General features: G+C 41.0%; 1 long non-coding RNA gene across 1 annotated transcript; it reads left to right on the top strand.

Moving 5' to 3' along the window:
- The first annotated feature begins 738 nt into the window (after positions 1-738).
- LOC133266420 (uncharacterized) lies at positions 739-27,679 on the top strand. The gene is made up of 4 exons (XR_009742394.1): positions 739-803; positions 12,608-12,677; positions 16,560-16,610; positions 27,481-27,679. It is a non-coding gene; the product is annotated as an uncharacterized LOC133266420 (long non-coding RNA).

The following is a 27,679-nucleotide window of genomic DNA, read 5'->3' on the forward strand; positions in this document are numbered from 1 at the left end:
CTCACCTCGTTAAGAGAACAGTACAACTCAACAACTTCTTGCTCTGCCAACATTAAAAATACTTCCGAAACCTTGCCAGGAGAGTGCTAACTTATCTTTTTTTTTTTTTTTTTTTTTTTTTTTAATGCAGCTTTCCAGACAAGCTCAAGGTTGCAGAATTGTTTGCAAGCTCTTAGGGCTTGGCCTGTGAGCCATCTTTTTGCCCAAACTTGCTAGTGAGCTAAACAGCTTAAGTCAGCTCTCTAATAAAAAGATACAAGCCCTCCTAGGAGCTCATAGCATGATTATTTACTGGAAAATCTTTAGCCTGGATTGCTTCCATTTTGTGGCTTTCCAGTATGCTGTAGATGGGCTTGGTCCTGTCCTTGTGGAAAACAGAAGCCAAACTCTTCCACTGTGCTTGCTGGAATGTGTGGCTTGAGTTAGTAAAACCAGTATCTGCAATTTGTGTAGTCCGAGGCTCAGAACACAGGATCCACCAGTTCAAGCTACTGGTCGACCATGGTCATTATCACATTTCTGGCAGTAACTGCTAGCAGATGCTTCAGAAACAGAAAAGGCAAACAACATACTGTATCTGGCCAAACAGGAAGTAGCACCCAATAGGAAGGAAAATTATTTTCTGACATTTGTTTTGATCAATGTGTGCCTTGAAACAAACAATGCAATTTTCTTGTGTTTAAGAATAGTGTCTTCTGTGTTTTTGCAGAGGAGCTTGATATATTTCCCTGGAAGATAAATAATAATAATGCTCTTCAGATAATCAGAAAGAGAAATAACTCAGAAATGGAGCATGAGATATGGTGAGTTCCTTAAAATTCACTTCAATGAATGGTGAGAATTCAGTGGGGAAAAAAGATGTATTTTGTATTTAAAAAATAATGATGCGTGTTTTTTTCTTTTTTTATGGGAAAAAAATCAAAGACTTTTTAATTTGTCACTGTAATTTTTGATCGGGGTTGAGTTTCATCATATGTTGCCATGTGATGTTTCACAAACATAACCATAAGTACCAGGCAAGCATATGATTGCTTCTATTGACCTGCATGTCATAGTGCATGAATGGCTGCTCTGTTTGCAATAGGTCTTCAGATCAGGCTTGGATGCATTACCTAATTGACTGTCTGCATGTGCCCTTCTCTTTGGGCCTGCTGTACTTCTTGTACTCTCTCTTTCCTTCCCCAGTCCATAACCATTCCTCAGATCTTCATTTAAGACGGAATGAACATGAAGCTGCTCTTTGTCTGATTAACCAAACTGTCTGGGTTTCTTGGCTGGCTTCTTGTTATGTAGCAGTTTTGATTAGACCTTATGCATTTGGGGAACTACATATACAGTATGTCCTCTGTGGGGCAAATGAGCAACATTTTTGACTGCAGTTTAATCGGTGGGTCCAAGGAATCGGGACTGAAGGTTTGCCTTATTGAACTGACTTTGAAAATATATAACTCTTCTTCTAGACTAGTTTTCACATGCTCAAAAGTACAGGCTTCCACATCATCATCACTCAAGTACCTTAGTCTCAGTAAGGCAGGACCACTTGGAAGGTTACAGGATATAATTAATCCATCATGTTTAGTCCTCTTTCACTGAATTTGCTTCCTTGGTATTTTTCTCATGCTGTTACAGCCTGTCTACCTGCTATAGTTTGTCCAACCTTGTCCTTTACTCAGGCCTGTAAAGAGCAGGCATGTGATAACAACTTTCAGCCCCCTTATGGACCTGGGTTTGATCAGACGGAATGACCTGGGGCAGAGAGGTTCTTCAGCTTTTCATTGTATGTAAAGTCATGATTTCAGTGGCGAAACATGTCTTTAGGGACAGAAAAACAATAGAGAATGTGAAGGCATTTTTAGATAGAAAAGGGTCTTCATGATCCCTTCACTGGTAAAATTAAATATCTTTTTACTCATGGCTTAATGCGTAAATAAAAGTATAGAAGGGTAATACCTTCAATTTGATCAGAATCTCCTAAAATATTGGACTTGCTTATGTTGTTCTAAATAGAATTTACATATAAATCATATAAACCTGATGCTACTTATGTTCTTAGGCTATACAGATGCAATAGTATTGCTGCCTATATGCAATGCAACACTAGGATACATCTGTTGATAAATCAGAGGCAGAGATAGCTCTGTTGGTAAAGACGAGGCTTCAGTAGGTCCTTAGGGAGCTTTGCATTGTGTAGGAATCCCCATGTACACAATGACTGTAGATATTCTTTATGCCAACATCCCTGAGAGTCCCCTAACTTAACCATCCCCCCTAAGATGTTCTTCACTGTGAAGAAAGGCACTAAACTATAAAAGTTATTTTGTAATTCAAGCTGTTTGTAGGTGGAATTGAGAAACTGGCAATGGATAATACAGTCCAATTTTGGCATTTTTTCTTAAACAAATTATATATCTGAAATAGCTGTCAGTACTCTGCCAGCTCTGTATAGAGGAGATGTTGTATCAACACAAAAAACCACCATATACTGTTATGATAAGACTGAGCAGGTAGAAACTTGTTTTAGTGAGCCTAATTCACCCACACAGTCAAGATGCTTTCCTCTCAGAGAGAAAATTTCATCATTTTTGCCACTATAGTATTATAAGCATTATGCAATGAAAGCAATTAAAAGCAAGTCTTGCTCATGTTAAACTCCTAGATCCTATGAAGAAAGTGACAAAACTGCCATGAAGACTGAATGCCTCAGGATTTTTCTCTGAGTTTTTACTCAAGCAGAATTGTCTTTGAAGCTCAATATTTGCCAGAGGATAGACTTAGTGTGATTCAAAGGTTGTTCCTGGACTACGAAGGTTGCTACCCCAAGTGTGTAGTTTTCTGCAGCTCTCCTGTGACTGTTTTGCGCATATGGATGAAATACAGCTCTTAGAATACACGTCTGTACACTTCTTACTTACCTAAGAACCCTATGGGTCAGGAGTTAAACGCCATACAAACTATAGCTATAAATAGAGCGGAAAGTGTCCTTAAGAGAAATGTTCTTTTCCCTCCCTTATTCCCAACTGAGTCTAGGATTTGTGGTTTGGATTTTGTTGGAGCTTTTTCCTGTCTTGGCTTCTTTTTTTTTTTTTTTTTAACCTGAATAGATGATAGTTTTCTTGATTGGAGTGGAAGGGAACAGCCATTTTGCTCCCTTGACCCTGTTCTGTGCTGATTTCCACTTGGTGTGCTCACACTGATTTCACTGAAATGGTATGAACAGTCCAGCACCTAGCCTCCATTTACAGGGATACTTCTCTGTGGATCAGCTCCAATGTAACTTGATGTCGGTAGGACAGGGAGCTTGGCTCATAAGCACACATCTGTTTCCCTGTGATATCCCCTGCCCCCACCACTCAGTTTGCTCTATTCATAAAAGCCTGGCTTATGAATTTGCCTGTTAAAAGTATGGTCTGCTTTTCCAATGCACTGGTTTTACTTTCTGATTCATATAGAAAATATGTTGTGACAGTGCAATATGTACTCAAGGTTATTCTTACTGGTAGTAAAAAGCAGATTATCTCTGGAAACATATGGAGTCCTGCGCATATACATGTCTCCTGCCAAACTGGAGGAAGCAAGTGGAAACAAATGCCAGCAGCACTGCAGGAAAGGAGTAACTGCAAGTTTTTCCTAAACCAGGCACAGCAAGAAAGAATACTGTTGGGCCAAAGCAGAGAAAAGTTGGAAGGAAAGAAAAAAAATCTTAATACAGTGTATGCTTTGTCGTATGTTGTATCCTGCCTCAGTTACAACTCCATTATACACTAAAAGATTCAAGAATGTATAGCATGGAGGAGCCTACATCACAACCAAAAATGATGAATGAGGAAAATGGGAAAAGATTCAAAGTGTCAAGCTTAGTTTAAGGAATATAGGTGTAAATTAAAACTCCAGCCTAGCAAACATATCCAGCCTACCATGTAACCTGTCCCTGGTTTCACCAGCTGCCCAGGTGGGGGAAGATGCCTTGTGTGGAATGGCATTGCACGGACCCTCCATAGCTCTTTCTAGGAATTTTTTCTGGGATGAATACAATTTGTGATCCTTTCTGGTTTGTAGCTAAAAGATGAGATGACGAATTATCTTCAGGGCAGTGGAGAAGGGTTGCTGGTTACACAGAAAATTTAGTTGTTTTGAGAATCATAAGAGAAAAGAAAAAATGCTGGTGCCTAGAGTCTAGGTTACACAGTAAAAAGAAAGAAACAGGAGTTTGATGAGTGATCACTTTGCTTCCAGAGAAGGTATTAAAGATCCTCTTTTTGAAACTGTGGAGGGAACATGACCATCCTGCAGCTGGGATGCTACCAAATGAACATAAAGAAACACATGTGCTGTACAAGAGAGGTACTGAAGTGAGAGTCTGTGAGTCTCTCCTGATGCTTTTAACACTTTCCCAAATTGCAGATGTGTATGAGCCAGCGGTGTTTATATTTCCTTTGTTATCATTAAGTGAGACCAAGCAAGTCCTGGAGTATGCGGAGTTATTTGCAAGGATGAGCCAGAATTTATCTAAGGGATGCACGAAAGGTCATTTCTATCACTGCAACAGATGGCTGTTTGGGTACTCATACCTGGACCTGGTATTCCTACAGATTTTTCAGGTTGCTCTATCAGGACTGTTTCCTGCCTGAGTCAAAGTCCATAGCAGCACACTGCTGTGTTCTTTTTCAATGGACTCGGAATGGGTCCTTTTATGTCTGCATGCCCTTTGCAAGAGCACACAAGGTGCTGTGAGTACCACGGTGAGTGCCAGGGCTGTAACTTCCATGCCTGTGTAGGTTTTGTAATGGAACTTGAGGGAACCCTTGCAAACTCTCAAGTCAGTGGCCCCAAGGCAAGCTTCCCCGCTGAGCCTTTGTTTGAAATGGGGCCAGTACTACTCTGCTATCTCCTGGGACACAGGGACACATCCATTAAAGTGTGTGTGGTGTTCTGCTTCTGAGACATGGGAAACAACAGAGAAGTTAATAAATAAACACAATTAAAAACCAAATCAGGTCTCTCATGAATGCATTGTCTTCTCTCTTTGCTCAAATTCTTTGCATTCCGAAATCATATTGGAAAATGGGAGGCAAATGCACAATAAATGCTGTGAGCTGCTTTTTGGGCCATGCTGTTTCCATTTCTATGGCTATTTGAAAAGTGCATGAATGCAAAGCACTTTTAAACACTCAAAAAATCAATTCAGAAGAAACAATAGAAGAACATTTATTCTCCTTTTATTCAGTGTTAGTATTGCTGAGTTTTGCCTGGCCAGATGTTGCAGAGTTTCAAATCTGTTCAACCATAGCTGTTAACAAAACCGTCCTTCTTTCACCAAAATCAAAAAAATGTACACATTCATTTTCTAAGACATTTTTTGTTGTTGTTGTTGTTTTTGTTTTTTTTTGGTATTTGTTTTTTAATAATGAAATGAAGATGCGATTTATCCATTACTAGTGCCAATACTCTTTGTGATCTCCGGGAGTAACAGTCGCAAGGCTTTGTGTGCATGCTGCTTGCTTGGTATTTACACAACTATTTGTAATTGTGGATGCCCAGTTTTAACTCGGTGATACTGTTCCTGCAATTTAGCTTTGGTTTTTTTTTTCTTTTTTTTAAAAGAGCACATGTTCAAGATAAGTAACGATTTTTCAGATAGAGGCTGGAAAAGCTTAAATCTTTCCTCTCTGTGTGGTAGTTTCCCTTTTCTTTCTTTTTCTGGACAGAACTGACAAGCAGGCATTGTCCCTCCAGTGAGCTCTGCAGTATTACTTTGACCCTAACCCATCAATCTGCCTCAATTGGATAATGATCTGTAATCACTTTCTTTCAGGGGAGTCTATAAATTTGCCAAGGCCCCATTCTTCTCTGAAGGCCTCCTTATGTTCACTTCCATTTGTGCAAATGCTCTCTCTTTTACAGCACTAAATAGCCATGCACATGGCCCTTTCTCTTCAGAGGCACCAGGCTGTTCACTGTTGATTTTCCATGGCTCTGCTCTATAAAAGGAGGCAAAGCTCTACATGCCAGGACTCAGCAGGGTGCAAGACGAAGCCACACCACTTCAAGAGCAGCCGCTTTTCTCATTAAGACTGACCCATCATTAGGCTGCTTTGTGTTAGCCCTTGTAATCGATGAGAGTACTGTGTAGTGTGAAAAAGCTAATAAAGATGAGCATGAGGTGGTAGAGAAGGGGTCGGGGTTGGGGGGGGGGGGGGGTGTCAGAAAAGACACTAACCCCTGTTATCATGGAAGCCCTCCTTCCCCACAGCTTAGCCACATCAGTGAGGGGCAAAGCTCAGGATAGCTGGCAGGGTGCAAACTCCTCTCAGTCATTTCTTTGATTATCTTGCACTTAATTCCCCAGGCATCCTTGTGCTGTCCTTTTTATTGGACCTAAGAAATAGAACAAGCATGAAAGAAAGTTCATATCCCCCTTCCTTAGCCGACTTCTTCTTCTGACTAAAGATCAAAGGCTGGATGGAGAGCATCTAACTGAACTTGTGTACAGCACCTGAGAAAGTCCACACGTGTGTGTGTAGCACTGAAAGTTTTTTTTTTTTTCATATTGTCATGAGAGTTTTTAAGGTACTGAGAACATCACTGAAAACATCTAAGAAGTTGAAAGATATTAAATTTACTAATATGCCTGGGGAAGCACCAGCTGTATGCTTGCTCTGTGACAAGTTGAATACATTCTGCAAGCACTGTAGGGAATAGAGAGAATGACCAAGAAAATAAGTAAGCTTTAACAAATGTGCAGCGTTGAGAGAGCATTGGCCATGACAAAGATGATATTCTCTCTGTCTGTACCGCGGAGACAACCACACATCTCTAGAAGTGCTGTGCATATGGACATCACACAAGACAATGTGCCGTACTGAAATTAAAGGATCCTCTTGCTTGGGGGAGGAGGAATGGTGCCTGTAACATTGTGTACACTGGTGAGAAAACATATGTAGAGTGAGGTTACAAAGGAATAGTGTCAGATGTTGTACAAATGTGGGAGAGTTCAGTAAGAGACAATTTCTCTCTTCTGAACAGGTGGCCTGCAGAGCTCATACCACTCTTCAGAGCAGTGCTGTCCATGCCTTCACACATACTCTGTTTTGCTTTGTGTGTCTCCATGGACAGAAAACACAGTCAACACCTCATCTTCTCTCCACTGCACCCCTCCCCACTTCTCCCAAGGGCAAAGAAGCAGAGAGAGGGCAAAGTGTGTCACTCATCCCTATAGCCTGAGAGCACATTTGTGGCTGACTTTGTGTGAGAAGTGTAATGGAAAGATGACCACTTGCATTCTCGCTCATAGCTGTCACTCAAATGAGTCTGTGGTGAGTGGTCAGAGTTTTTAATATTAACTTCAGCTTTTATCTTCTCAGACATATGCAGAATTACATAGACAAGATCTTAAGCTTGTGAATTAATGTTTGCATGTCAAAAGCTAAGTCCTGTTCATCGTAGTTCTCAAAATAGTAGGGAGCTGTTGAAAGCTTCTTATGCGCCTAATCAGCACATTGCTGATATTATTGAATGCCACTGCTATTTTTTGTTTATAACTTCATCTTGTTTAGAGAGTTGAAGCCTCTCACTTCCACTAAACACCTTCATCTCAACCCTCATGCACCATTTAATCCTTTACGTCAGCTGAGTACTACAAATATAGTATCTGTGCCAACACCAGAATTTTAGAATTGCTGTGAATAGGCTGTGCCCAAGTGTGGCAGTATCCTCTGAGTTGAGAAATGTTTGGGAATTGTGGATTTTGTTTGCTGAGGCTTCTTTTCTTTCATTCTTTGACAGAAGCACATTCTAAGAGAACTGCATAACAGGTACTCCAAAACAAAAGCTGCAGTATCTTCTGCTTGCATTCTGCATTAGCTGTGCCATTCAATGTGTTTCACATGGCATTTTGTGTTTCTGTCAAAGAGAAGCCACACATATTTACTTGATTTGAAACATAGATGCCTGGCAAGTTGTTATGGGCAATCTGGATGAATATTTGTTGTCATTTGCCTTATTTTCATTCTAGTCAATATTCCAAATGATAACCACCTCAAAGGTAACTTGTTTCCATTGCATTAAAAATTCCATTGGAAGGTTGCTTTTTATTGTAGCTTGTTAAGTGCTTAATTGATACATATATATCATATATAATAAATATATAAATATAAATAAATATAATAAAAAGAATCATACCCACCCCCCTCACCCCCCCCGCTCCCTCTCAGGAGCTGAAGTTAGCTACAGAGGAGCCAGATCTGTTGCCATTTACAAGTTCTTCTGTAGTGATCTAGCAATTCATCAGTGTCAATGACACATGGGAACTCTCATGTTTGTAAAAGCCTGCAAGGGATCCATGTCCTACATTTCAACAAAAATCACAAAATCACATTTCAAGGTGGTCAAAGTTAGAGAAACATCAGGCACATAATTGTTAGCCCTTTTCTGAAGTGAAGGGTAAAACATAGAGAAACATGTAGAAGCAAGAAGTTAGCAGCTGCAACAGAAAGGTGAATCCTCCTTTGAAGTACCTAGAAAATTGGAAATGAAGCATATTGTCACTATGCCAGAATTATTTGTCTACTGCAGGAGGAGAAGCGGTATGAGAACCTAAACAGGCAAATACATTGATACATGCATGTCACAGAAATCACAGTGGAGCAGTCATTGAGGGGCTGATGAAGATCTTATGTGATTCATTGCTGTATCTATCTTCACTGGCCTATATCATGGTGGGGATTTTTCCCCACCCACTCTCTACATGTTCCTACCTGATTGTTTGTGTTCTTGTCAGTAGTTGCAATGGGCTCGCAATGATAAGCTTGAGTCTGCCACATACTTCACCACAAATTCCTTGCCACCACGCATTGTGTTTTATGGGCAATTGCCTCAGTCTCCCACCAGTTAAGATGTGACAGCATGAGAGCGAACACACATAGTTAGTGTATTTTCATTTTAGAGCTACTAAGATTTTGGAATACTACAGTAGGTGGTCTTATATCTATATATGGCAAAGTTGTAGCCCGTAGTTGTACAGCCTTTATGGTGATGTTTCATACAATTTCATTTTTTTATGGTCTTTACTTTGCAGGAGATAGTCTATATTATCTGAAGCTGATCAGGCAGCTTTGGGTTGAAAGTTCAGACACACATTGTTATAAAACTGGTTCTGTAGAGTTTGATAATTGAAGTATGTGAAGTGCTGGGGACAGCACCTGTACATATAAAGCTATTTTACTTATTTTCATGTCTTTAATACTCAGAAACATGGCAGAAAAAACCTTGGTTTTACAACTTACTGATCAAAAATACCATGTGTTAGCACAGATACACATGTTGGATTCTTTCAGGGCACAAAAATTAGAATGTACATGACATCCATTCACACTCAAAATGAGGACTGTAATGAGGAAATTCTTCCCTGTGATCCATCAGCGTGCTCTATGCATGGAGACTGTATCAGTTCCTTGACCGAAATCTTGGTTGGCAATTTGCTCATGATCTGACTGGAACACTGAATTTTTCTGATTTATCTGAAAAATTCATGCCGCAAAAGTGAAAATACTGAAAATGTGCTAAACACTCGAGTGCTAAGATATATTTTGAATGCTCAGCAATTGACTATGTTGCTACTGTATTCTGCCTAAATCAATGTCAGAGAGTTAAAATAGTAAGCATTTGCTTGCATTGTGAAAAAAACAATGTTCAGATTAACTTCATAAAGACCTGATTTGTGAGATCTTGGGTGTCCACTGATATCAGTTGCTATCTTCCTGATTTTCTTAATTCCTAATATCACATTACAAACCTGATTTCTGTTTGTAGCAGTTTGTGTTTCTGCTTTTTGCCTGTTGTTGAAGTGGGTGCATGTGTAATGTACTCTTCTTACTCACAGGATCTTTACTTAAACTGGTTGTTCTGAACAAATCTCTCCCTGAAGACATCAGGACTTATTCATATGTTTGGAAAAATGTATATTGTCTCTTCATGCTATCTAAATGTCATCTGCTGGTCATTGTTTTTCCTTTCTTTTTTTTCTTTATATTTGTTGTTATTTTAAAATAGTGCTAATTCTAATACAAATTCTCATGTTTATGATAACACATCTAATAATAGGAAAATATTAGAAACTCATGAGCAGGAAATATACTTGCATCTGGCATCATTGGTTACAAAGGATCGAAGCTATCCAGAATCTAGGGATGCTGTCTTATATTCATGCCTCAGAATAAATTACTGTAGGTGACTTTTTTCCCTCCCAAAGTTGTCTTCTCCTAGTCTAATAATCTTAGCTAATAAAATGTTCTGTTCTGAAATCTATCTAATTCCCACCAGGAGTTGCATGATTCTGTTTTCTCTTTAACTGGCTAATTATTATTATTGTAGACATTTTATTTACTCCAAAGTGGTTTGAGGATAATTGATTAGGTTGCACCATGTCATGAAAGAACAGATGGCAGGCTAGTCTGTCAGCTCATCCACAGCATATGAGAATACTAAGAAAATTAAAAGGGATGGGAAGAAAAAGGAAAAAAACAAAAAGAAAGAAAAAAGAAGGTGAATAAGAGCCGGGGAGGAATGAGCTACGCTGTGCTTGCAATACAAAAAAACTTCTTGTAGTGGGTGGTCCTTTGGGAAGGTAATTGGAGATCTGCAATATGTCCACTACAATCAGCAAAAGGGTACAATACTTCTCTGCAGGGAATTGGGTAGGGAAGAACTTGTTTAAATAAAATTGCAGGGTTGTCAGAATGTTAAACTAATTCTTTAATGTTCTGTGCATTGTCTGGGGAATTTTGGCTTTGCATCATTTGCTGTACTGGAGTTCTGAAAAAATAATTTAATAGAAGTGTTTTGGATTGTGTTAACATGTACGTTAGCTTTGGAAACCCTGACTGTGTTTAATGACAACTAAAAACACTATTAGACAAGATGCACTCTCCCATGTTCTCTCTGCATCCCCTCCCAGATTTTCCATTCTTCTTCACTTAGTAGAATTGTTTATCTCAATACAAAGGGAATCTACTTTGCTGTTATTCTGATTGGGTGGCACCAGCATTTCTGTGTGTGTTAATTATTTATCAGTGATGGATTACCATGGATAAAACTCTACATGGGTTAATTGCATATAGAGGAATGTAAAATCTTGGACAGATCTCACTTTAGCATTTATGTATGTATGGATGTGGCAAACGGGCAAACAGTAAGAACATGGCAAAAAGCAAAACATACGCTGTCCATCCCAGAGATCACCAAAATTATTAATCATTATATCTCCAAAAATCCCAAAAGGAAAGATCCAGAACAAAGTAAGGGATTTCTGTACGAAGGTTAATCTTTCTAGACCTGATCCTCTGTTATGCATTAGGAAGTATTTATGCCTTTGCAAATTAACATTAAGTGCCAGCAAATCAAAAAGGCAAGACATCAGCACCATCCGTCCGATAAGATAAAAAACAGGGAGCATATAACTCCCAGTCAAGAGGCACTCTGACAAGGCCACTGCATCAGCTGGAGGGCTGAGCCCAGCACGACTAGCTTCCCCAGGTTAAGCTCATTTTCTTCCCCTCAGCATCCTATCAGTCATCAAAGGATCTGCCATGGAACTCCCACAGGCCAGCAGGGAGGAAGACTCCTCTCACTGTCCTCTTTCACTTGTCTTTAAGTAATTGTGTGTGAGGACAGGACAGAATAGCACTTTTACAGGAATTTCCTGTTAAGTAGCAATACAAGCTTAGATTTATGAGAAACCCCCTCCTGTACAATAACTCCAGTGTTTTAGGTGTTGAACAAATAAGTTTCTTGCTCCTAAAATCTTACAATCCTGGAAGGAAAGGAAGTCACAGGGATTTGTCATTAAATGCAGAAAGGTACACAATTAAACCTTTGCAATCTAAGAGCTGCTCAGCCCAAAGTCCTTCCCTCCCTCAAGTGTATAACTGTGCTTTCACTTAAGTAATTCCAGTAGAAACTACTGATTATATTTTACTTCCATGAGGTAATCTTCTCCCACTACTAACTATGAACCAGCAAAGTCCTGCTTGTGATTCTTCTGGGTGTACTGGGCTTTCCACACATCTGCAACAGCCGTCATCCCAGTGTCTGGCTTTTCTGCTGTCTGCACACCTTCCCCAGCACTGAGCAGCTCCAAAAAGATCTGTTCTCATCAACTTCACAAACTTTTGCTGTTCAGAGGAAGAAAATGACCAGCGTTTGTTTGCTACGTAGCTAGTTTAAGCTTCCCCTTTACCAAAAAGTGTCACTGAAGATCAGTTCTTAACCGGATTGAGAGTGAAGGATTAATTACACTGACCACAGATGGGCATGATGCAAAGAATATCAGTAAACTCCCCACACAGCTCTCCAAAAGTACTTTAATTATGGCCTGCATAAATTTCTACTCCAGTTTTTGGACTCCCTTAAGCAGAGACTACCAACTGTCCTAAATTGCTTGGTGGTTTGTTGAGGTAGAAAAGTATCCTCAGTGGATTAAACTCATTACTGGGAGGTTTATTAGTGAGAAGGTACTGTAAGTCCATTAATAAATGAGGAGTGAGGCAAAATCAATTATGATTTTAATATGACTGAACCACTAAGTGCTTTTTTTTAAATCTATCATTTAAAGGGAAATAAAAGAGCACGGGCAATTAAGAAGCAATGAAGTACATAGTTGGCATGGTTCTTGATAAATGCAGGTAAGTAAATACCTGAGAAAATTAAATGCACAACTGAGCAGAACACAGTAATGATGGTTCCTTCATCTTAAGAAAATTTGTGAATATACCAACTCATTCAGAGCTACTTTTAAAAGCTAAACCACTGGCCCCTGGAATAAAAAAAGAGTATGTAAAACACAGAGGGTAAACTACGGGAGAAGTTAGTGGGAGGAAAGAGAAATTGGTCATTTAGCATCTAGTAAATGTAATGTGTCTGCCCAGTAAAATGGTGGAGCTACTAGGATGGAAAATCTGAAAATCAGTAGCAAAGAAGGGTACTACAAAAGTAGCAAGTGCCTACTCCAAACTGTGCCACAGCAACTTGTGTACTGTGGCTGCTCTCAGCTGAATGACAGAAAGAGCAGATGAAGGGAAGAGGACAGAGGTAATATTTCTGGATCTTAAGAAAACATTAGGTCATATGCTTTGCAAAATTTCATTTGGAAAACAATGCCAATTGGCAGGGATGGGAACACTGTTGCAGTAGCTGAGAAAGGCTAAATTTTTCTAAAGGAAAACTTGAGACAAATGACAACAGGTTTCTGATGTGGGAGTTTGAGTTTTTGCAGGAATTGGCATATGGCCTGGTTTTCTACAGAAACTCTTCTAACAATCTGAAAGATGGAATAGAAAATATGTGAACACAATTTGGAAATAATAATGATATTTCAACTGTAGAGTATGATGAGGGTCTGGAAATACTAAAAGTGCAAGAGGAAATGAGTAGCAGAAAGACTACTGATGCACTGAAGTGAAAGGGAGCTACAGCACTGAAACATGCAACTTGTCACTTGGCAGTGCTTATATGGCAGAGCACACTACTTTCTCTGGAGCAAGAAACAAAACAAAATGAAACAAAACTCATGACTCATGTGAACTAACAGCTGTGGTGGGAGTACAGCTCCAAGTTGACTAAGCATTGAGGGCACATGATGAGTCTATGTATGTGTAGCTGAAGGCTCGGCTAAAGACCAAATGTGACCAGATATTTCAGAAAAAAAGAAAATGAAAAAAAAACCTCATGAACAAAAACCAAGTCCCATGGGTGAGATAGAGGTGGAGAGTGGATGAAAGGATTTAAATACCACCAAGAAATGCAGATGCCCTGTTTCAGCCAGGTGTTGCTTCATTATCATATACATACAACGATTTCTTCCTGCTGGGAGTATTTGTAAGCCTGTGTTTGTCATTTTCAGCTGTCACTAAGTAAAGTTACATTGCTGCCGTATTTTTGTACCTTCCAAATGTTACATTTAATAAGAGAAGTCAGATTTTTTTTTTTTTTTAATTGTTTCAAGGCCTCTGTGGTTTTACACAGTGAAGGACTTTTTTTTTCATGGACTTTGAGTATTTTCTGTGCACTCTTTTTCAAACTATTTTTCGCTTATACAGTTCCCAGTAGTTTAAGACTGACAATATGTATTAATGGAAGCATATATGCCCAGTATCAAGCAGATAAGTATCAAGCAGATAGCTATAATTTAATTTATTCTATCTATGCCCTGGTTGGATTGCTGGGCTGGTTTTGAGAAACAAACTTGACTAAGTGAGGATTTGATCCACTACTGTCACACACCAGAGAGAAGGCTCGCATTATTTTCAGTCAACAGGGGTCAGGCTTGGAAAATTCTGCTTGACTTGAAGAATAGTAATTTATGGGTTGTTTTTTTTTTGTCTATTTCAGGAAGATCATCGTGAATAATTCTGTAAAAGGCAACATGTCTTTGATTTTTATCAGTTTTTGTAGTTTTATTAGAAGGTCTTCTTGAACTTCAGGGTAAGAGTTTACCTTTTATATCTATACTTCAAGATGAAGAAATGTGGATTGCTGACATTCTTGATTGCTTTATAAGAAAATGTGAACAGCTGTAATTAATGGGATGACATGCTATATTAATTTTCTCTACCTTAAATATTACATTTTCTTTGTCCTGGTTGAATGATTTCATTATGCTGGCTGAAATGTTTATCTTCTTACGGTAGTGTTTTGATAAATATTTAGTTTAAAAGATTACTTCCTAGAACAATTTCTACTATAAAAACTGGTGTCCTGAAAATTTGCTAAATGTATATGCAACAATTATGGCTAAACAGAATCTGTTAAAAAAAAAGTTCTGTTATTGGTTTAGTAATACAAAGGGGGAAATTCTTCTGGCTTGAATTTTGTAATCTCAGACTTTTCATATGAAAGAGCTTGCTACAGCAATCAGCTGACTGCTCTTCATGTCCATAAATACAGTCTCTATGGAGAGATGAAAAATCTGAGAGTTTTATATTGAATTTTGCCATCAACCACTTGGATTCTGAAAAGCATAAAACTGAATTAATTTCTATGGGAAGGGGTTAGTTTCTCTACATACCAAGTTAAAGCCAGTAGCAATCTGTCCCTAAAAATCTGGAAATAAACTAATAATACATCAAAAGTAAAAAAATAAACCAAAACTGGGAAATTTCATTGAGCTTTTAAAAAGTACATTGGTGTCAACAGCCTTGGAGATAATAACTGAAAAGAATTATGTAAATTAAGCAGCAAACCTCTTGAAAGTCTGTGAGTTTGAAATATGGCTTACAGCGATGCACATCTTTTTGAAATTTCAGTACAAGCATCCATTCCAGCAAAAGATCACCAAGTATAGTTACACTGTACTTGAGAGATTATCACCCAAAGAAACAACAAAACACTGTGAAGTCACATCTCATTCTCCAGCAAAACCTCATGAATTAGGTGCCTCCATACCGCACCCAGAATTGTCCGGCCTAGGGAGTACTGGTGCTGTACCCAGCCAGCATGTTAGTAATACCTATAATGAGCCACATGTTGTCTGGCCTGTCATTAAAGACTCTAGCACACTTTCTGCAGACCTCCAGTTTGCCTTCTGGTGGTACCAATGCCTATTTCACAGCCAGTTGCTAAATGCTCTTTGCCCGTTTTCTGACATGCCATTGTATGAACAGGAGAGATTGAGGGGTCTGCTCTTTGGGAAGGGTTCTCCCAGTTTTGTCTCTGATGTCAATATAGAAGGACCTCTGGTTTTTATTTCTATCTTTTTAAGTGATGCTTGCCATTTTTAGATGTACTTTTGTGTACCATCTACCTTTTTTACTAGCATATTGGTGAAACTTCCATCTTTTTACTTCTTTCTGTTTTTAGTCACCTTTAGAGTTGACACATGATAACTTAAAAGCTTGACCACTCCCGTGGCTGTGCACTATCAGAATGATGCAAACATATGAATGCATCTAAACACCCCAAGTGAGGGGGTGATTTACCACAGACCTAAGATATCTTTTTACGTTATGCCCCCAAGATGAGTAGGTGCTGGTATCTGTGGGACAGCAGAGCTGTAAGGACCTGTGCTGATCTGCTTGCCACCTTTCTCAGAGAACCCACAGTGCAGCTGAGCAGAGGACCCAGCTGTCCTAAGTCTTCATCCACTGCCTTTACTGAAAACTGTGGTCCCTTTTGGGAATATTCAGATCTTACCTTCAGATCTTTAAGTTCAGTAGTGTGGCAAGAAAGCCACTAGATTAATTTTATCTTTCATTTACAAATGTCTACAAAACAGTTCACCAGAGGAAGTCAAGCACTGTAATTTTAAACAATTGCTTGAGTGAGCTCTGTACAACTTAATCATGGGCTGGAACGAAACGTGTAGGAGTAGCGTCAGACACAGGGATGAAAATCATAGAACACCTTGCTGGCTGTAAATCAGCACTGACTTTTGGAAGTAGCAAGAGCTTGAGCTCCCACCATCCAACACACACTGACAATATGTGTCACTTTAAAGTGATCACTGGGAGCTTGTATGTGCCCTACTGTTTCTTATATTCTTCCAAGATGTTTCCATGTTATTTCCACAGAGATGTGACATTGCAGAATGGAAGAGACGTGGGGTCAAGAATCTTGCTAAGGTAAGATTGAACAAACTTCTCCTCATCCAAAGGTGCTCTTGTTTCTTTTTCAAAAGATATATAGAACTAAGTATGACAAATCTATACCATTAAGTAAATAAACTGAAATCCCTTTAAGCCAATTAAGCTAAAACCACTATCCTGGGGGAATAAACTGTTCATGGTTTTCCCCAAATGTACTCTGCAGAATCCAAATGATAAGTAGACAATTCGGGAAACTGCAAATCCCACTTCCACCTGTTGCTTCTTTGCTTGTGTTGCTTTGGCTGAGTTTGGTTTTTTGTGGGTTTATTTTTTATTTTTTTTTTTATCTTGGTTGGTTGGGATTTTTTGGGGACTGTTTTGTTTTTTTTTTGTCATCATAATTCTTTTTTTTTTCTTACTTGAAGTACATTTGAGAGCTTGTTTGTGCTCTGAGAGTATCTGTTGACTGTCAACTAGTGTCTGTCTTATATGGAACTCTTATATGGGACTTATATGCCATCTCTTACAAAATAATGCAGAAGCTGACATTGATGAAAGAAGTTGAAGCAGAAAGCTAGAAGGGATAAGGAGGAGTATTATATGGTCAAGCCTGAATAAATGTCCTGATGTGTCCTCAGAAATCCCGTGTACATTAGCAGGTGAGCAGAGAGACCTTTTCATCTTATTCACAAATTACGGAATCATAGAATATTTAGAGTTGGAAAGGACCTTAAGATCACCCAGTTCCAACCTCCCTGCCGTGGGCAGGGACACCTCCTAATAAACCATGTCAACAAAGATTTCGTCCAACCTGGCCTTGAACGCTGCCAGGGATGGAGGATTCACAACAACCTTGGGCAACCCATTCCAGGGCCTCACCACCCTAACAGGAAAGAATTTCCTTCTTATATCGAACTTAAAATTCCCCTGTTTGAGTTTGAAGGCATCACCCTTGTCCTGTCGCTACAGTCCCTGATGAAGAGTCGCTCCTCAGCATCCCTATAGGCCCCCTTCAGATACTGGAAGGCTGCTATGAGGTCTCCACGCAGCCTTCTCTTCTCCAGGCTGAACAGCCCCAACTTTCTCAGCCTGTCTTCATACAGGAGGTGCTCCAGTCCCCTGATCATCCTCGTGGCCCTTCTCTGGACTTGTTCCAACAGTTCCATGTCCTTTTTATGTTGAGGACACCAGAACCACACGCAATGCTCCAGGTGAAGTCTCACAAGAGCAGAGTAGGGGGCAGGATCACCTCCTTCGACCTGCTGGTCACACTCCTTTTGATGCAGCCCAGGATACAGTTGGCTTTCTGGGCTGTGAGCACACACTGAAGCCAGCTCATGTTCATTTTCTCATCAACCAACACCCCCAAGTCCTTCTCTTCAGGGCTGCTCTGAATCTCTTCTCTGCCCAACCTGTAGCTGTGCCTGGGATTGCTCCGACCCAGGTGTAGGACCTTGCACTTGGCATGGTTAAACTTCATCAGGTTGGCATCAACCCACCTCACAAGTGTGTTGAGGTCCCTCTGGATGGCATTCCTTCCCTCCAGGGTATCTACTGAACCACACAGCTTGGTGTCATCGGCAAACTTGCTGAAGGTGCACTCAATCCCACTGTCCATGTCAGCAACGAAGATGTTGAACAAGACCGGTCCCAACACCGATCCCTGAGGGACGCCACTCGTTACTGGTCTCCCGCCGGACATTGAGCCATTGACCACAACCCTTTGTGTGTGGCCATCCAGCTCCTTCGACCTGCTGGTTACGCTCCTTTTGATGCAGCCCAGGATACTGCTGGCTTTCTGGGCTGCGAGCACACACTGAAGCCAGTTCATGTTCATTTTCTCATCAACCAACACCCCCAAGTCCTTCTCTGCAGGGCTGCTCTGAATCTGTTCTCTGCCCAAAATGTAGCTGTGGCTGGGATTGCTCTGACACAGGTGTAAGACCTTGCATTTGGCTTGCTTGAAATTCATAATGTTGGCATCGGCCCACCTCTTGGATTGCTACACTCAAATGACTGTTTATGATATAAACGCATTTATTGATACAGTCCGAACACAGGGATTAATTTACGGGGACACGCAGCAGCGGTGCCCAGTGTGTGGCCGTCATGGGCAGGGACACATCCCCCTGGGCCTCCTGGGCACAGGCACTGCCTCAGGGCCAGCACCCCAAAGGCCTTTCTCCAAGGCACGCTGGGCAAAGGGGCAGCAGCAGCAGCAGCGCTGCGGTGGGCAGGGCTGCAGGGGCCCCAGCACCCCTGTGTCATAGTGCCAGCACCCGCCAACACAGCGTCACAATGCCCTGGGGCAGTATAAGGCCAGTGCCCTCCGGCAGTGCATTCCTTTGAGCTGCGGTGCCAGGCACTGCAAGGGTTCTTGCTCCCAGGCTAAATGAGGCCAGCGGCATTTTGCTGTTGTGGGAAGCCCCTGAGATGACTGCAGGTGGAGGCATAAAGCAGGTTCAGTGTCCCCTTAGAGGCATAACCAGCCCGTGGACCAGGAGCAGGTCTTGCTCACGTGCTCAGGGAGTAGCCGATCGCCAGCCCTGGGGTCAGGAAGGAATTTCCCCCCGGGGCAGATTGGCACCGGTCCCCGGGGGTTTTTTGCCTTCCTCTGAGCACTGAGCACCACCACTTGCCAGGGCTCCTGTGGTCCTGGTGCTCTGGGTTATCGCCTGGTGCTCATGCACCACGAAGGTGGCCCCTCGTGTCCTACAGCTGGGGGGGGGGGGAAGGCTTTTTTGCCCCCAGGCTGGACTAGCAAGTGTCCCCGGGGTTTTTTGCCGCCTCTGCAGCCCAGCACAGCCCCTTCACGGGGCTCCTTTGGGTCATTGTGGCCCAAAGGCAGCGGCTCGTGCTCCATGCAGCTGGCCCTCGTGCCCCGCATCCGGGGGGAGGCAGCCTTCAGCACTCCCAGGGTGGCCCCTGCGTGGCCCCGGGACTTGCTGCTGTCCTCTGTAGCATTGAGCACCACCCCGAGTCAGGTTTTCCCTGGCCCCTTCTGGCTGGGCTCTTCCACTGCTCTCGCCCCACCATGGAAATGCTCCTGCCCCGGCTTTCCCTTCTCAGGCTGCGAGGCAGGGTGTTTTCCAGCTCAACTGAAGGATGCATCAGCCCGCTGCTGGCTACGCTTGTGCCCAGGTTAAGGCTTCTGGGCATCGGCTTCGAAGGACTTAGAAAAAGAAAACCTAATCTAAACTAAGCCACACTAAAATTAACTAAACTAAACTAAGGTAAATATAAACACTTGATTTAGGAATAAATGAAATGCTCTTACCACCTGTAACCTGGCTTGTGTCTGCTTTGTGTCTTTGAAAGTGTTTCTGGTGTTGAAAGTCCTTGGCATTTTAGGTAAATAATGGTCACATCATTATACAAATCATCAAGAGTGCAGGGAAGGGAACAGAATGGAATGGAATGGAATGATATGGAATGGAATGGAATGGAATGGAACGGAACAGAATAGAACAGAACAGCTATGCTATGTCATGCATCTAGTTCTGCATGACAAGGTCTGATGTAGGTCTGAGGGGCTATGTGCCATGCAGGTCCCAAAGGGGGGGCCAGTCCCAAGCACTGAGGCCTATAAACAGCCCCTGGACCCTGACAGAAGTAGACCTGCACTCCTCATCTACTCTCCTTTAGACACATATGGGGTGCCACTGCAGGGAGAGCATTGGGCCAGATGGACTCCTGATGGAGCATTGTTGTTCCCAGGCTCTTGTCTTTTGTTCTGTTTCTCCAAAAGAAAAAACTCGGGCATTTTTAAACACTAGCATTTGGGGGAGGGGTGGGGTTGGGAGTGGGGGGAATCACAAGGACATGAGCAGGTACTGCCCACATAAACGAGGTTTGCAACCAATGGAGTTCAGGAGCACATCCTGCTTCAGGCTGAGGGCTTGATCTTTGAGCCCCACAGATATCAGAGACGGGGTCTTTTGCTATGCTGCGAAACCCAACTAAACTGGATGAACACAGAAGAGTTTCAAAATCCAGTTCACACGTATTTTTTGCAAATCTGTTCAGATGCCTCAAATCATCCAGAGACAATCGCCGTCTCTCACCTCCATCAGAAGGCACAGGCCTCCTTCCCACAGAGTGACAGAGCCAATGCCTGTGACTGGACATGATTACTCACTGAATCCCTTCTGCTAGTGCAGGGCTGGGAAAAAATGGCATCCAGCATTTCCTCAGCATGCTCTGTTTGGGTAGGAAGGGAGTAGGGCGTAAAAAATTGGGAGTTGGAAGAGACCTACAGTGATCACCAAGTCCAGCTGCTGGCCCACTTTGGTGCTGGCCAAAAGTTAAAGCGTGTTATTAAGGGTGTTGTCCATGCCTCTGAAACACTGACGGACATAGGGCATTGGTCACATTTCTAGGAAGCCTGTTCCAGTTAAAAATTGAGGTGATAGGCAAGATTGAATTCTTTATTTATTTTTTTTTAGATATTTTTTTGCATTTAAAGAAGTCAGTATTTTTTCTTTAGCAGCATATATAGAAAGCTTGAAAGTGTGAAGTGAAGCTATTTATCATCACCACTTGTATTTACTGTCAGTGTACTTCATGCACTCTGTAACAATATGTCCTGAAAATGGATATAGTCCAGAGCAGTTTGCTAAAGGGAGAGAGGATGCTGCAATCCCACAGGTTGTAATATGTTACACCTTCCTCAATTAAAGGTTAAGTTCTTACCTCTTAACCTTTTGGTCATTCTTTTTAGCCCTTCCTTTAGGTTTTGCCTCTTTCTCTTTCAGTTGATTAGAATTGTGTGTTGTATTAAAAAAATATGCGACAAAAGGGGTACAGCCTGACAGTTTTCGAGCTCCTTTCCTGGGTTCCTCAAAGTCACTGCCTTTTGCTGGTACCCACGCTTATAATAAATGAAACTTAAGGGGTGTATTTGTATTTAGATGGTGGGAAGCATTCCAGTTATACAGATGTTAGGAGTTGTCCTGTCTCTGTTTTTTTTGAGATGGGTTTTCATCCAGTGAATTTCAGGGAGAAAATCCATCAGCTTCCATTGAGCTCACTCTTTCTCAGCGCTTTGTAGCCTCTTCTGAAAACAGCTGCTGCCAGTATCTAGACCATCAGAGTCCTCGTTATGATCCTGATGCAGAGATCTCTGAAATCCATGGAAAATATCCCAGTAACTTCATGGGGTTTTGTTCAAATCCTGTTTCTGGAAAGTCTGAGAGACTCTGGGCTTCATTCTCCTCCTGTCATAAATTAGGTGAAGCACTACATTTTCACTGGTCTAAATGGAAGGTGGGGTATGTCATAGAGTTGTTCTTTATTCTTAGGATTTGACACAGGGAAAAAGAGTTATGTTAAACCTAGAAAAGCTAGTTTTATAGAATATAACAAAAGAATGTTTTGGGACATTTTGGGACAACAACTACAAGCTACAAAAGGAAGAAAGACGGTATGTTTGTCTCATGGTGCAACATCTGGAAGACTGTAATATAGTAAGAATTTAGCTACACATCCCACGTGGACTATGTTTATTGCTTAATTATTTTATTGTAGCAGAAATTTTCTTGCTTTTCAGGCCATGAGATATCATGGACAGTAAAAGAAGAAATAAAAATATTTTCCTGAAAACATTATTATGTGGTGGTTTCAGAATTTTAGAAATCAAATCTTTTCTAGGTGTGGACCAACATGTGGATTCTGAGGGAAATCCTGCCTAAAATGAAATTAATAAATTTTCAGGAAATGGGCAGTAGCTTGAACAGATCAAAAAATCATGAAGGATTCAACTTGATTCATAGTGCAAATCAGAACCCATGTGTATCCTTTCTCAGTTTGTTTTAGAAGACCTAAAGGCTGAAAAAAAATAGCAGAATTGTGCTTGTGTGAAGGAGAGTACAGTGATGGAGATTTCTGTGTGGGAAACAATTTCTTGTCTTCCATCACCTAGATAAACTAGTGGAGCTCAGACTAGAGGAGAAGAAGTAATGCAAACAGCAAAAACGTTTCTACAACTGATAGGAGATATTTTTTATTGTGACCCTGAAATGCTTTAAAGTTGTCCTAAACGATTGCACTGTGTGTGCACACAGAGGAGTCAGTGTGCTCATCATGGAAGAGTAATTCTTCTTGAGAAAGAAACACAGCTACTATTTAACAGTGCATGACCTTTCAAAAATTGCTGAAATCTCTCTTACATTTACTCAGACACCAGTCACTAAATTAACCTCTCTGGTAACTACGATGAGGTCAATTGAGTTGTTATCTGAAGGATAAATTTCCATAATAATTTTTCCAGATATTGACCAAGCATTCAATATTTCTAAAAGAGGACACAACAAATTAATTAACAACAGATTGAATGTACTAGAAAAGAAAGAAAAATAGAAAGAAGTATTAAATATTTATTATTTTACTATCCATAAATATCTCATATATGTTGATTTACATAGTATGTGATGTGCACATATATGTACACTAAGAGACAAACATGAAACAATTCTGTACTTTTATATGAAAGATCAAACCATAAGTTTGGTTAAAACAAGTGCAGGGCTAAGACACAGCAATTCTAGGAGCTACACAAAGTCTTAATTTGGATGCAAAAAGGAGAAGCAACTTGTCTAGTATTTAAGCTGATTGTCTATGCAGAGGCATGTGTGTAGAGTATGTTGGAAACTTGATTAGCACATTTATTTTGCAAATAGTTGCATGAAGCTAGGGACCAGGTTAGGAAACCTAAGGCCCAGTTAGAATTAAACTTAGCTAGAGGTATTAAAGATAACAGGAAGGGATTCTACAAGTACATAGCAAATAAAAAACAGACAGGGGAGAATGTAGGCCCCCTCAGGAAGCTCTCGGGAGAACTGGCTACGCAGGATTTGGAGAAGGCTGAGGTTCTGAATGACTTCTTTGCCTCGGTCTTCACTGCCAAAGGCTCTGACCAAACCACCCAAGTCTTGGAAGGCAGATGCAGGGACTGTGAGAATGAAGACCTTGTGCCCACTGAAGGAGAGGATCTGGTTCGAGACCATCTTAAAAATCTGAACGTGCACAAGTCCATGGGTCCTGATGAAATCCATCCGCGGGTCCTGAAGGAGCTGGCAAATGAAGTTGCTAAGCCGCTGGCCACCATATTTTAGAAATTATGGCAGTCAGATGAAGTTCCTGATGACTGGGAAAAGGGAAATATAACCCCCATTTTCAAGAAGGGGAAAATGGATGACCCAGGGAATTACAGACCAGTCAGTCTCACCTCTGTGCCTGGCAAAATCTTGGAGCAGATTCTCCTGGAAGTCATGCAAAGGCACATGAAAATCAGCAAGGTGCTTGGTGACAGCCAGCATGGCTTCACTAAGGGGAAATCCTGGCTGACCAATTTGGTGGCCTTCTATGATGGGGCTACAGAACTGATGGACAGGGGCAGAGCAGTTGATGTCATCTACCTGGACTTGTGTAAAGTATTCGACACTGTCCCACACGACATCCTTGTCGCTAAATTGGAGAGACATCAATTTGATGGATGGACCACTCGGTGGATAAAGAACTGGCTGGATGGCCACACACAAAGGGTTGTGGTCAATGGCTCAATGTCCGGCGGGAGACCAGTAACGAGTGGTGTCCCTCAGGGATTGGTGTTGGGACCGGTCTTGTTCAACATCTTCGTTGCTGACATGGACAGTGGGATTGAGTGCACCTTCAGCAAGTTTGCCGATGACACCAAGCTGTGTGGTTCAGTAGATACCCTGGAGGGAAGGAATGCCATCCAGAGGGACCTCAACACACTTGTGAGGTGGGTTGATGCCAACCTGATGAAGTTTAACCATGCCAAGTGCAAGGTCCTACACCTGGGTCGGAGCAATCCCAGGCACAGCTACAGGTTGGGCAGAGAAGAGATTGAGAGCAGCCCTGAAGAGAAGGACTTGGGGGTGTTGGTTGATGAGAAAATGAACATGAGCTGGCTTCAGTGTGTGCTCACAGCCCAGAAAGCCAACTGTATCCTGGGCTGCATCAAAAGGAGTGTGACCAGCAGGTCGAAGGAGGTGATCCTGCCCCCTACTCTGCTCTTGTGAGACTTCACCTGGAGCATTGCGTGTGGTTCTGGTGTCCTCAACATAAAAAGGACATGGAACTGTTGGAACAAGTCCAGAGAAGGACCACGAGGATGATCAGGGGACTGGAGCACCTCCCGTATGAAGACAGGCTGAAGAAGTTGGGGCTGTTCAGCCTGGATAAGAAAAGGCTGCGTGGAGACCTCATAGCAGCCTTCCAGTATCTGAAGGGGGCCTATAGGGATGCTGGGGAAAGACTCTTCTTTAGGGACTGTAGAGATAGGACAAGGGGTAACGGGTTAAAACTTAAACAGGGGAAGTTTAGATTGGATATAAGAAGGAAATTCTTTCCTGTTAGGGTGGTGAGGCACTGGAATGGTTTGCCCAGGGAGGCTGTGAATGCTCCATCCCTGGCAGTGTTCAAGACCAGGTTGGACGAGGCCGTGGGTGATATGATTTAACGTAAGGTGTCCCTGCCCATGGCAGGGGGGTTGGAACTAGATGATCTTAAGGTCCTTTCCAACCCTAAGTATTCTATGATTCTATGATTCTATGTGCAGTTGCTTCAATATTCAGCTTTCTGGTTTGGCTGCTCAAATGAGGTTTTACATCTTGCGCTGTCAAGACACCTTCTGAAATTTGGTCTTAAATTTGGTAAACTTCTCTCCAGAATTTAGGGTCTTTAGCCAGTGTTCTCTTATAATTGAAGCTGTGCAGATCCTACCTGGAATGTCAGACTATGCTCTGTGATGATAAACTTGCTGATATGTGATTTCTATGTCTTCTAGGGACACTGTAACACAGGGCAGGACTGCAGGTTTAAGTTTAAAAGGAACATTTTTAATCTCAGGAAAACTCTTTCTTTTTCTTTTTTTTTTTTTTTCTGCGGGTGATTAAAGCAGCAGAAAGTGCTCTGAAGCTAGATCCCTTTCAGAGCTCTAAAGAAGCTCACCACTGGATGAGAATCATTTCAGGAACAATTAGAGAAAAGGTCAGCATAAATTCTTCCTGTATCCATGGCATTAGCATCACCCAAGTGTCTCTTGCTTACAGTACGTTGTGACAAAGTAAAAGCTATTTCAGTTGTTATATTGTGATGGCTGTTATTTATGGAACATAAAAGGATACTGAAATACAAAAGGGTTTGAAAAGACCAGGGTAAGATCAGATAAAAAAAAAAAAAAAGAGAGAGAAACAGGCATCTTGGGATGGTAACTACCCTGCCATGTACTGACAGGGAGGTTGTATATTTTTAGAATATACTGAAAGGAATGGTGCTTTTACTTAGGTTTTTATGGTTTACCATGAGATGCAATTTTCTGGCCTTATATGCAGTTGTAACAAAAGTCAGAGAGATTTTATGATAGCTGCCAGAGTTCATAAATGATGGCATACACTAAAATATTTATAGAACTGTAAAATCTTGATTTCTCTCTGGTTTAGCAGATGGGGTCCTAAAACTGGTTCCCAGATTGTCACATTTCTTTACCCTTTCATGACAAAGAAGCCTGTTATCACCCTTTTTTTTTGCTCTGGAAAGCAAGTTCACTAGTGTAATCAAGTTCATACTTCTATCCAATTATACATACCAGGATCTCATGAATTAAGGTGTGTCAGCATATAAGATTTGTAATTATTCAAGGCAAAGGGCCTATCATTAAACAATCTGAGCAGCCTTGCTATGCCTCTGACCAATGACCATAGGCTCATGTCAGTATAACTGCTTTCTTATATACTGGTGAAAATCTGTTGCCTGATCATTATACTGAATCCACACAGCACAGATAAATACTAGTTATACACCAGAAGTCATGAACTTTGATATCTGCTTGGTACAAAGCAGCAATATAGCACAGCTATTGGTTTCTCTTCAGGATGTTTTGTTGTCCTCAAAGTAAATGAATCCCTGTAGTACTGCTAAACTCAGTTGTAATTCAGAATTAAAACTGGTGGTTGAGGGTAGCAGAAGCAAAATAAATAATCTGTGAAGCAGCATTTTTCTGTTGCCAGCCAGGATTTATTCTATATTAAAAAACTTTTCATTAAAATTGAAGTTGCTGAAGAATAGAAAGCATCAAGCCATGTAACTGTCCTTGATCTATTATATTTTCATTAGAAAGTTTCTAGATTTTAGCAGATAATCCATGAATGAATGTGCAGTACTTGCACACCTCTACCATATTTCCAATATTCATTGAGCCATATTATATAGCCACATTTTGTTGCAATAATTGTCTAAATAATTCTAAATTAGAAAAGCAAAACAGGCTTGGGGTCCCATTTTTCTGAGGAGTGTCCAAACTAGAAATACCTCTACTGCTGAGACTTAGTGTATCAGGCAAGATATAAATTACCAAAACAAGGAATCAAGGGTCAATAGAAGAAAAAAGGGGTTTGTAAAACCATTTTTTAAATCCCAAAATTGTCTTTTATTGTAATTTCTCTATTTAAAATCAATACAAAAATCTAAACACCAAAAAAAATATGAATCTAAATGCATTTTGATTTTGGTATAGTGCTTTGGTTTATTGTTAATTAGGGCTGTCTACTTGCATTATGCCTAGAGGTGGAACACGTAACAACCAGGCACACATATCAGAATGCCACGGTGAATTGCAGCAAATCTGAGTATCAAACTTCAGAATTAGGTCTTCTACTAAGAGATCTCAGGACAAGGCACAGCTTCACCAACAGAGACAAATTCATTTATAACGGCTGTGAACGTGTTCAAGGTCATGGGTGGGCTAGTTGTGGGATTTCCTTAGAATGCCATTTCTCTTTCTAATGCAGTAAAAGCTTGTTTTCTTAGCTTACAATTTGTAGCTGCCTGACTACCTGCCTTTGTTTGTTTGTTTCTTTCTTTCTTTCTTTCTTATTTCTATTAGGAAAACAGAAGAACAAATAAATGACAAATAAAAAGAATGAGCAAGTGAAACACAGAAGTTAGAGAAGCATCTCTTATTCAGACTCCATAGGCAGAGGTTTTATGCAAACTGCAGTGATTAGTATTTTACTTTATATAGGAAACTTTTATTTCTTCAATAAAGTGACTCTTATTTCCAAAAAGATGGTATTTTCTTTCTC

Source organism: Pezoporus flaviventris, unplaced genomic scaffold (assembly GCF_033815535.1).
Source record: "Pezoporus flaviventris isolate CSIRO_AGI_PZ_B2104156 unplaced genomic scaffold, CSIRO_AGI_Pfla_v1 ptg000007l, whole genome shotgun sequence".
Lineage (NCBI taxonomy): Eukaryota > Metazoa > Chordata > Aves > Psittaciformes > Psittacidae > Pezoporus > Pezoporus flaviventris.